The following is a 12,134-nucleotide window of genomic DNA, read 5'->3' as shown; positions in this document are numbered from 1 at the left end:
GGTTTAGAGTAGCAGCTCACTGTCTAACATAGATGATAGGCATTGGAAAGTAACTGTAAATATTGTACATGTAGTTTTTGGTATAAAAAGATAACACCACCCTGGGAGCAGCCAGAGTGCCTCTGTCTGACCTGCTGAGCTGACCTTGGCTGGATGGGAGAAAAAATTTTATAGATAAGACACAATAAACAACCTTGAGACCGAGAACTGAAGAGCTCTGACTCCTTTGACTGCCAGGCTGGGAAAAGAAACTTTCTAACACATCTCGGGGTCACTCTGAGCAGCAGAGACCCTGAGACTGCCTGTGCCCTCACAGACCCTCCCACCTGATGGAACAGATTTCCCAGAGCAGATGAAAACACCTACACCTTCCTGACAGGGAAAACTCTTCCTTGTAGGAGAAATGCCTGATTTGTATGGGCATCAATCTAGGCCTGTTTTCCTTGTCTTGGAAAATGCTGTTAAATATTATCACACTGTGTAATAATTGCACACCTCCTGCCACTCAGGACTCTTTATTTGCTAACTCATCTCCCACGTTCCTAGAGGGATTAATTTTCTTTCTACTTACTTTTTAGGCATTGAACTCTTCCTTTCATTAATAATTTTCATTCTTCAGTCTCACCTATTCTCATTTTATAAAGTTGACAAGGTGTCAAGTAATTAAAGTTTTTCTACACTACACAAGGTGATACTGCCAGACTATTTTTGTCTAAGTAATTACAGATATTTTTGGATCAAGTTGCACTTCAAAAGGCCTCTGATTTTCAACCTACTCTTGCACAGCACAAAATTACTCTTGCATTTACTTCATTCAAACTGCCTTGACAATAAATCCATAGTGGTGGGACGCTATGAGAAATGAGTTTTCTCTACTACAATGTTTATTTCTGTAGTGTTCCCTTGGTCTTAAAAATCTGCTGTATTTTTAGCAGGACTAACTGAAAAAAACCCAAATTTAGCATTGTAACTGAAACAGTGGAGAATTCTTCCATTTACCTGCTTACATTTTGTATGTATTTTTCACTTTCTGACTTGGACACACATGCCTGCGGAAGGATTTTACAAAGCAGTATAAACACACATTTCTGTTCCCTTCCAGCCTCAAACGGGCCAAGCTTCTTGGATTTCATTCCATGAAGTAACAAAGCAGATGGACAGAGAATAACATGAGAGGTTTCAGACTTACACCTTTCAAGTTATGTCAGCCTTGTGATGACGAAAGTGCTCCTGGATGCCTTAAGTTTGAGCTTTCATATTTTCCAGATTCTGTACCGCATTAATATGTAACTCTGAACTTCATGTAAAAAGTCTTAGCAAGTTCTCTTCACAGTTTGGTTAAACAAAACAATCCTTTTCCTGCCCCAGAACCAAGGACACCACTGTAGCTTCAGGCCCAAAAAGTGCAAACAACAGTGAATTGAGGAGAGCAGACTGGGAGGATGGGCCTGCATAAACTGGAGCTGTAATTGGACCATAAACCCCAATATGGAAATGGACCAAAACTTATCAAAGTGTGAAAACTCATGACCCATCTTGGGTGTAGCCTCAGCCAGGCTCTAGTGTTGCCCAAGGTGTATCCTGTGAAGGCCTTTAATAACCCCCTACTTTATTCCATAACACTGCCCAGCCTCTGTTCCAGGCAGCCTCTCAAGGCACCCAGCACTCCCTCTGGGCTGCAAGGGCACTGTGCTGTTCCCATCTCTTCCTTCTTCCCCCACACCCTCTCCTTTACTGGTGGGTGTCCCTCTGTCCTGAACACTGTTTCTAAGATCCTCCTCAGCAGCCCAAAGGAATTCTGACCTACTCACTCTATCAATGACTGTGTTCAGAGCAGGAATCTCTCCTGCTCCTGTTCCCTATTGCCAGGTTTGAGTCAAAAAACACTTCCTCCAGCATCACCTTTCCAATAATTTTACTCTGAACATAATCTTTTTTTTCCTAACCTCCCTCTTCTTTGTTCACCTGGTCTTTGCTTAAGCTCCCTGCACCAGTGGTCCCACCCAGGATCCTTTTATGATTCCCCTTATGCAGACTTTTCCATCATCATGCTCTTAACAAGCATCTCACCCCACTGCTGCCTTAGGCCTTTGTGCACTCCTGTTTCTAGATCACATTTCATGGAGCCTCTTTCAACTCTGAATGACTTGCCAAGAAAAATTTAACTGCGTTGCCTCCCCTCCCCTTTCTCAGGAAGGCTGCAAAGGGATACTCCTAGCTCAGAAAAATTAGAAGAAAGTGTAAATCCAGAGTATCAGCCCTGTGTCTCTCTCCTGACTGGCAGTTCTATGTGTTGTGTGTTTCTGTAAGGGACTCACAAGCCAGACTACATCAACCTTTGATTTTCCTACTGAACACTCATGGCTCTGCAAGGAGTTCCCTTTTTCCTTTCATTTCACAGTAGCCACAAATTACTTGAAAATCAGAATGGCAAATGTGACTCCAGCTACAGGCTTCTGAAACAAATCCCATTATCAGCATGTGGAGTCACACCTGCACCAAAGGCATGTCTGCTTGGCCCATCTGCATGCAGCATTTCCCAAAATAAGCTATTTCTCATTGTGGTAGTGCAGGAAGATTCCTTTGAAAGAACACTGCAGGAATTTACATTACTGCTTGCTTTTTTGGGGGTTATTGCTACACTTAAACCTCACGCCCTCTATAGCCTATATTGAATTTCCTCAGCTTCTGACAAAAAACAATGTTTTTAACCATAGAATATAATGTGATACATTGGACTTCCCACATTTACTCCTCAGGATCTAGTCAAAGGACTCATCTTACTCCCAGCAAAATGCTTTCAGCTGTCTGTGGCAGGGGAAATAGGAGCCCCTAAGTGCATGATCACCACCTTCAGGTAACTTTGTGATACGAGCCAGTGTTGTTTCAATTACATTTCTTAATGAGATGCATCCTTTTGGTACAGCCATGCTGGAACAGCACTGTTTTAGAAATGATTCTCACATCTCCTTAAGTTTCTTCAGTCTACACTTCAATTCCTCAGGTGTCAGTCCTGTCAGACTAGAAAAGGAATTACATAGTAAACAAATACCATTAAATGGGCCTTCCATTTTGCCTGCTTTTGATCACCTCTCCCACACATCAGCATTAATGCTGTTCCCTTCTAATAACTCAAGTCTTTCTCTAAACCATTTCCTCCCACTGTCCCCATGCAAGGCAATATTTCATTGCAAATAAACTTGAGCACAGCTGACTAATATTTTGTTCCACACCAGAAACAGGTCTCACTCTCAGGCTGTAACAGCCATATACAGAAGCTTCAAAAGAATCAAGAAAAACCACAAAAACCGGGGTCATCACCAAATATAGGAAATTATGGCATTAGACTAAAACTCATGGATAAAAAGCCTTCACTTTTCCCTGCCTTTATGCCTGCACTGCCATACAGAGGCAGGTTGACATAGCTGTGGTGGCTTTAACCACCATTAAAAGAAGTGGTAACACAGGGGCAGACAAACACAGGCTGCAGAGCTCCAGGAGGGAGTTTGTACTTTGGCTGCTGTCACCTCTTCTGTGCCACCAGCACCTGGGCCAGCTGATTATAGCTGTGTGCACCACCCCATTCACACACAGGAGAGCTTAGCTCCCCTTTTCATAGAATGGGAAGGGGTTGGAAGGGACCTTAAAGATCACCTAGTCCCAAACTCCTGCCATGGGCAGGGAACCTCCCACTAAAACAGGGTTGCTCAAGGCCTTATCCAACTTGGCCTTGAACACCTACAAGGATGAGGCATCCACAACCTCCTGGGCAGCCTGTTCCAGTGTCTCATCCCTCTGGCAGTAAAGAATTTATTTTAAATTCCCTTTTCCCTCTCGCACACATTTCAAAGGATTTGTGAGTGAAGTAAAGGGGAGATGAAGAAAGCTGCCTTCTCCTTTGACCAATAAAGGCTGATGTCTTGTGAAGGCTGACCTAGAACAGAGACTAGACAAAGCTAAAGAATAAAACAGGGATTTATTAAGAGGCCTCAATGGATCCACCTTGGGCAGCACAACCCACAATGACCACAAAATGGACAACTGGTCACAGGTTGTCCATTTAAACTTATAAAACTTTTATAAGTTCTGTTCCATTTGCATATTGGAGTTAATTGTCCAATTACAGCTTTAGCCCATGAAGTCTCATCCCTCTTGTTTTTCTCTCTCCAGCCCATGTTGTCTGTGCTCTTGGGCCTGAGATTTGGATCATTTGTCCTTGGTCTCCAGCTAGAGCAGGAATTGTTTTGTCTCCCTGCTCTGTGCACAGAGCTCACCATCCCCTCATATGAAGCCCAGACCCACACACTAAAGCAGAACAGAATCTGAAAACCACAAAAGCTCAAACCTGAGGCATCATTTCCCCCTTGTTCCCCAAGGGCAGACACTGAGGCACCAGTGTGAGCTTGTCTCACCTCCTTCTCCCTGTTGAGCAGCACCAGCTGGCTGTCTGTCAGGATGCAGTATTTCCTCTCCCATGTTGTCATCTCCGTGTAGGGGGACTGGCCACAGGACAGTCGGTGGGTGGGTGGTCCTTTCACATCTGGGAACAGAAAACCACCACCTTGTTAGCACGTGGCATTGACACCTTCTTTGCTTTCACAGCTCTGCAGTGAGATCTGAACCAAAACCGCACTCTGTGCTGAGTGGGGCCTGTTTCAGCATTTTAAAAGGTGAAATGGGAATCCTGGGAGGCACCCATGTGCTACTAATATTTATTTACTCATAGCATGACTTACAAAAATAGCAATACCAGGGATGAATATGAATGTCTTTGTCAAAGGCTGAAATATATTGAAAAGACCAAGAGCTCTTATGAAAACTTAATCTTGCTTCCACTCCCTTCTCAAAACCATGGTTCAAAGGAGTACAGCCCCGAATGTACTCTAAATCATAATAAAGTGGATTATTTGAGACTAAGGATAGAGAGATATAGGAAGGAAGACAAGGATCAAGGAAGGCAGGCTTGAAGAAGGGGAGGAAAAATTCAAAGGGATGAGCATTTAATCGAGAAGGGCTTACTGGCACCTTTTGGTGGGGAACCTACTTGATGAAATTGTGCATTTTCATTTAGCTACAGACACTAGTGACAAAAACTCATGCTTGAAAAAAATACCAAACAACACCCCCAAACACCACAAATCAAACCACAACCCCACTTGTTTGGTTCCCAGTCCTGATCTATTAAAATTTATTTTAAAATCTATTTCCCATAAGTTTCTCATGATTGAGCTGCATATGACATTGTGCCTGTCACTACTAACAAGGTCCCTTCCAACCCAAACCCCTCTAGGATTCTGTGATTCATCTCTTTATAAAGTTTTGATATTACATTCCGATTGCTTTATAAGATTAATTTTTATCTCACACTCTAGTTCTATACAAGTTACTTGCAATGATCTAAAAATCATCCATTCTCTAGACACTGTAGATCCCTCAAGTCCCAAGGGTCTAAAAGAGACACTGAAAAAATCGAGGGACTTCCTGCACAGGAGTCCAGGACCTGCTTTAACTGTTTCAGGAGCAAAGTGAGTGTTCAAACCCGAAATGTTTTGCAGCACTATCTGCCTTTTAGCACACCCAGCAGCATGCACAGAGAGAACACAGCTGCTTCTCGTAGCTTCTCCCCAGCGTCACCACTAGAGGCCAGCGAATCCTCAATCACCCAGCACCTTCCAGGGAGAGTCAGCCCAAAGGCCAGCCTTAAACCCGGCCTAAGGAACCCCTCCAACTCACTTCCCTCCTTGCAGACCCTGCTCGTGCCCCCTCTTTTATCAAAAAAGCTGCAGCATCTTCACGCTCTCCTCCTGCAGCTCTGCCTCTGCACTGCAAGGGATGTGTCAGACTTGCCTTTCAGTGCCTTGTTCAACCTCACATTGCATCAGGGTTTTGGTGATCATTCAGGAAAGTGCTTGGAACAGGCAACTTTTAAGCAAGAAAAAGGAGAGGGCTGCATGGCTCCTGCTGCTCTGAATAACCAAGAAGGGCACCTTTGTGCCCTTAATGTCAGGTAAAATCATTCAGGGAAGAAGCTGAGATGCAGACTCAGATGACACATTGTTACTTCTGATACAACTCAGTTTTTGAGAATGACAGCGAGTGCTGTGTGGCTCAAAATCGTCCAAAACTCTATTTAAGCATAAAGATAATGAAGGGAAACCACCATAAGCTCTGCGGAGCAGAAGTGCATTTGCGCAAACTCCTGGAGCACAACAGACTCTCCCCCAAGTTCTGTATTAGTCCATTTTACAGACATGAACCCTCCAGGTAAATTTCTGGCATAACTGCAATTCACATTTATCATGGTGTCCAACCAAAAACCAAACCAGATGTAAAATTAAACCACTGCTGCTCCTGCTTTGACCTTGGCTTCCCAAGCAGCACATGAGCCCAACCCCTGCCTAAGCACGACAAACCTGACAGAGAGTAGAGGAGAAGGATGAAGCCATGAGCTCCTGGTATAAGAGTGCCACAGAAATGAGAAGATGAGAGCTCTGGGGATCTGGTCTCCTGGGTAAGGAAAGCACGTGATAAATCAGCAGGGGGAGAAAAGGATGAAGGTGTGTGTGCCCTGTCCTGCTGATGTGGGTGGGCTGGCAGTGAGAGTGCCTCCAGCTGCTGCACTGAGCACTAACCAAGGAACTGCATTTGGAACTGCTGGTAAACTTCCTGATGGCAAAAGAAAACCCTCCTGGGCTGTCAGCTCCAACGCAGAATCTACAGTCACGACTTGCCCAGCCCCAAAAGATCTTTGTGTTATAATTTCTTCTAACTACAGGCCTTGGCAGGATACCATCCAACTGATCCATGGGCTGCACAAAAGGAATTAAAGAACAGAACGACTTCTTCCACTGCAACAACAACTCCAGGACTTAACTGAGTCATCAGGCACTGTGAGCCAGCCATGGCTGCGTTGCCAAGTGGGTTGGCTACGTCAGAACAGCTTTCCACAGGCTGCTGGCAGAGTGACATGCCATGCTGTGTCTGGAGCTGTCAGTCACCCCTAGAGAACACCACAGTGGTACCATTTTGTGTGCGCATTGGGGTCCTTTTGAACACAAGCTGGGGCACAGCCCAGCACCCCTGCAAGCCTCTCTTCAGCAAGCTGGTTTTCCAGAGCATGGAACATCATAACTCCAGGCTGATGCTGTGAGCACATTGCAAACTCCACAGATATGGAAGGAACATTCCCAGAAAACTCACAGCAACCAGGACCCCAGTGTAGCTTCGGTGCCTCAGTCCCACCTATTTAAATTATTTCTCAGCTCTCCCTCCTGCATGGCTGATATCTTTGGAGCCTCTCACAACAGCTGTGACTTCAAAATTTATTCTGAAGTATGTTACCAGTTTAGACAGAAGACTCTCTGGGACTTTGCACAGTATCACATACACGCTTGGTCACCTCACAAACCCTGTTCTGCTTTCCGGTGCTCTTCATCTTCGGTTTTCATTTTACATTCTTGGCTCCAGCTTTTCACGTGCATGTAATAAAACCCACCGAGCTCTTCCACTAAAGCCCCATAAAACTAATTAGGCACCATGCTTTGAATCGCTACAGAAGTGAATTGCAAGAAGTCCACGTGTAACGAGGAACACTGAAACTTTTGGGAAAGACTGCAGGTCAGGACTGTCCTTTTTAATTTTCTGTCAGCTCACACAGCAAGGCTTGAACTTTGGAGATGAATGATCACTCACTGATGAATGCAAAGATCACTCCTTCAGAGAGGAGCTAGAGAAGAGATCAGGGAGGTGCATCTGAAAGCTCTGAGTTTGCAGATGTTACATGTGGGATGGGCTCATGCAGCCACACACCTAAATAGGCAAGTTCTGGTGACAGAAGATTTCTCTCTTGGGTCTGATGCAATCCCTTCATTCTGCAGCACTACAATGAGGCATTCAAGTAAGCAGATCAGCAAATCTACACATAGGATTAAAGGTCAGGCCTTATGTGCCTTCAAATGCTAATATCAGTTAAGTAACAGCTTGGAAAAAATCCCTTTCTTGGTACATCCCTGCCACTGCCTCCTGCCACATCCGACATCGCTGAAGACTGGAAACTGTTGTTTTTCCTCAGGGCTCTGAAATGCCACTAGCCATGATATAAATATCCACAAAGCTCCCTTTCTTTCAGTCAGATGACAACTTGTACCTTATTATTCTTGAAGTACAGGGCTTATTTTTAAAGAAGGGGAAAAATAGAGGGGCAGTGATTCCATAATCACGTATCAACAACAGAAATGTTGAGTGGTGCAGGGTGAGGAAACGTGGAAAGCAGCAGCAGCCAGTGCCAAGCTAATCCCCACAGACAGGGAAAGACATCCCAGGAAAACGATGGCAGTTTAGTAGTATTTATGGAGCAAAGCAGTCGTATCAGATGGGAACATTTCTGAAAGCTTCCATTGCAAACATGCAACAATTATTTTCCTTAAAATTCCAAATGTGTTCATGAGCGGAGAATATTTTCCAAAAAGCAGGCAATGGGCAGAATCAGAAAATTATTTCCAAGAGATAATGGATGCTTCAGTGTCATTTAGTCCCCAAGAGCTCTCCTACAACCAAAAAAGCAGCATCTTCTCTCCTCAGAGCTAGTGAAAAGGACAGAATTACCAGAAACCAAGCCAACAAAACTACATTAAAGGCAAATTCATGCCTTCAGTCTCTGCCAAAAAGCACTCTCTACTTACCATCAATAAAAACACAGAAATAACCCTCCAGCCCAGTGATGACAAGAGCACCCCTGGCACGCCTCAGAGCTCCTTTTTCTGAACTGCACTATTCCTATGGTGAAATCAAGGGCTAACTGAAGTAGTTGCCAAATTTTCCTCCACTTTATTAGGGTCCATATTCTGTTCCTAGTATTTCCAACAAGGAGCTGCCAAGCAGCTGAGTAACTAATGTGGTGGCCAAGTTTGTATGCTGGGAGGAATTTTTTCTCCCCTGACGAGAGATTAGTAGGAGCCCTAACACCTTTTGACAACAGGTCTGCTTGCCCAATGCCAATGTTTCCACAGTGTTTTATGTACTTACCATAGAGACAGGATGAGAGGAAAGCATTTTAGGTAAGTGCTGTCATCTGAGAGCTTGTCAGAACCCCAACCTACCCAGCTGTGCATGACCACATAGTCCAGTTTGAATAACCATCAGTTCCAACCCTGATAAAGCAGGTTGAAACAAGCCTTACTACTGACAGCTTCAAAGATAAGTAAGAACTACAAGTCCTTCCACTGAACTTCCACCATCTCAAAGCTCATGAAGGGATTCAAGGGCAAGATGTGGCAGAAAAGGAAATACACAGTGTCTCAACATGCTCCATTCCTCAAATCTTGGAACAAGGCAGGATTTCTGCAGAAGGAGTCACTAATAGGAGTGAAAATGAGCAGCAACAGTGGCTCTGTGACACACAGCTGGGTGGGTATGTGCACCCAGTTCAGAGAGCTGTTGAAGGTGAAGATCTGCACAGGCGTTGGAGCAATCCTGGCCCAGCTGCAAGAGGGGCAACATCCCAACATCTGCACAGGGCAGAGGATGAGAGAGGTCAGCCACTGAGGGGCTGCTAGGGAAAGCACAACCAAGGCAACTCCTATTTTCTCTCATGCTGCTGTACAGAGCTCTTGTTTGCATTTCTTATTTCTCAAACCAACCCCCAGCCATGTGCAATGGTTTCTGATCCAACCCAGACCAGAACAGGGCAGACAGACACTATTTTAAAACAACTGCTCAAAGAGAAACCTATCACAATGCCCAAATTCACCTGGAAGAGGAAGGGACACTCCTCCTCCAAGTTTGTACAGGCAATCACCACACTGCCCCAAAACAGAAAACACAATGCTCATGGTATAATATTAGAAAAATTCAGCACATACTGTGTGTGGCAATGCAGAGACTGCCATGCTACAGAGAAAACACAATGCTCTCAGGGTTGATTAATTTTCTCTGAATCCCAACACACTTAGAAATATGACCAGCACACATTAGAAGCAACACCATTCATTTTGCCATTTTGTTTCAAAGCACGATGTGGGCTTCCTTTCTAGGAAACCTCTCATAGCTACTGTGAGATCCAGCAGCGCTCACTTGCCCGTCTAAATCACTCTGTGGCACAGCTCCATTTCAGCTAAGAGGTGCCTACATTTTCGTGGTCAGCAACAGATCCCTGGTGCAGCAGGTGGCATTTTAAGTGTAGAAAGTGTGAGCAGATCCTTTGGGATGAGAGGCATGCCATTCATGTAGGATGTTATTACAGAGGTAAGTATCTGGTGTGAATTCTTCCCGTTACATATCATAGCCACAGTCAACAAAGTTCAGTCCACATGCAACGAGCAGCTCTCAATTCAGCTGAATCCAGTTGCTCTCCTCCAGCAGCTGCAGGCAACGATAACCAAATCCTTAGATGGAAATCTAATATCCTGGGTAGGAGGTAGAGAAGGCTTAGTCAAACCATCAGGTTTCAGAGATCTCAGAAGCTCTCACGCCAACCGCTTACAGCCAAAACACTACCTGGAAAATCCATTCTGCACAGAATAAAGTCATAAAAGGTTTAAGTAGGTGAAAACAGTATTTTAGAAGCTGGCAGAAGCCATGACCAGTGCCATGGCTTTCTCAGATTCCAATGTATTTGGCACTGTAACACACGTTCTTCACAAGATCTTTAATTTTTCTAGTACAGGCCAATCTTGCCAATCTAACCTATTAACTTTCCACTGCTCTTTTATTGAGTGGCAGTGATCAGACACAGTCTTAAGACTGGTTTTCCACTCTCCTAGTGAAGACTCTCATGAGCCACAGGGAGATTAAAGTAAAAACTGTTCAGTCAGGTGCAGTTTTCATGTCCTATATCCCCAAAGAAATGTGGCTCTGGCAATTTTCGTGCTTGTTGTCTGTGCTTCCATTTCCCTACCATCAGTATGTCAGCTCTGGGAGAAGGAATCTCTCAAAATTTAGAGATGGGAAGTCTGAAGATGTCTGCTGTTCACTGCTTACAGGTGAGGTTTGAAAGATTTTCCCTTCCTCTGAATGAAGACTGTGTGTCTGTTCTGCCCTCAGCAAAAGGCATAGCTTTTCCCCAGCAGCTGCTGGGAAGCTTTGCTGAGATCTGTGATGATGTGGAAGAAGGGTCACCTTGCTGCTCAGAATTTCTCACATGCAGCAGTCTCACCTCGACACCAAGGAGGAAAAATTAACCTTTAAAACTCAGAGAGTGAGAATCAACGTTTTGTCCACTACCAGAGCTGCCAGTCAGATTCTTAAATTTCCTACAGATTTTCTGCACTAAGAAAACACGTCAGGAGCAATTTTTAAGCGGGGAGGAATAAACCATCAGATGAGCGAATGCCTTAGCAGCCAAGGGCTGTCTCCTCTGCAACCAGCAGGAGACCAAATACAGAATGCTACTGTTCAACAAGCCTGGCATCTCCCAGCAGGACGGGATCTCTGGCTGACATCATTCCCACCCCTTCAATTCCTTCCCTAGGAGAGATCTGACTTGTTTGTGCAAGAGTCGGCCGGCGGCGAGCAAGGTACAGCAGCCTCCCTGCTGCAGCTGAGCTCCCAGACAGCTCTGCCAACTTCCCCTGGGCCCAAGTCCATACATCTGCCCTGTTCTTGCAACGTCACCACTGTGCCTATCTACAGCTCAGGAGATTTCACACCAGGGCTGAGACTACGGCAGAGATCAGCCAAGATTTCCCTTCTCACCTCCCCGTAACACATGCAATTCCAACCCCAAACCTTTCCCAAGGCCTGTGCTCACACATTTGCCACCCTGACATTTCCTCAAAGGCCTCAGTGTTCCCTGGTACCCAAGGGCTCTGCAGAAGCTCGAGAGCACAAATTCAGTTAGGCCACAACCGTGCGAGCAGTTGCATCGAGATTTTATTTTCAAAAGGAAAAATTATGGAGCTGTTCCAAAAAAGAAACCGCAAGTCTTAAAATCTTACGACTAGTTTAGTGAGCAGATGCTGAGTGTGCCAACAGTCTCAAGCTTTCTTGCAAAGTCCTAAAAAATGAGAGCTAAGGAGCTAATAGCAGAGACAAAAATTAGGCATAAAGCTCACAGGGTAATTCTGACTAGAAAGCAGAAAGTTGCACCAGCTTGCTGTCATCAAGCAGCTTCTTTGAGCAAAAGGTGTGGGAGCTCT

This window comes from Geospiza fortis, unplaced genomic scaffold, assembly GCF_000277835.1.
Source record: "Geospiza fortis unplaced genomic scaffold, GeoFor_1.0 scaffold506, whole genome shotgun sequence".
Lineage (NCBI taxonomy): Eukaryota > Metazoa > Chordata > Aves > Passeriformes > Thraupidae > Geospiza > Geospiza fortis.
Note: the sequence above shows the minus strand (reverse complement) of the source record.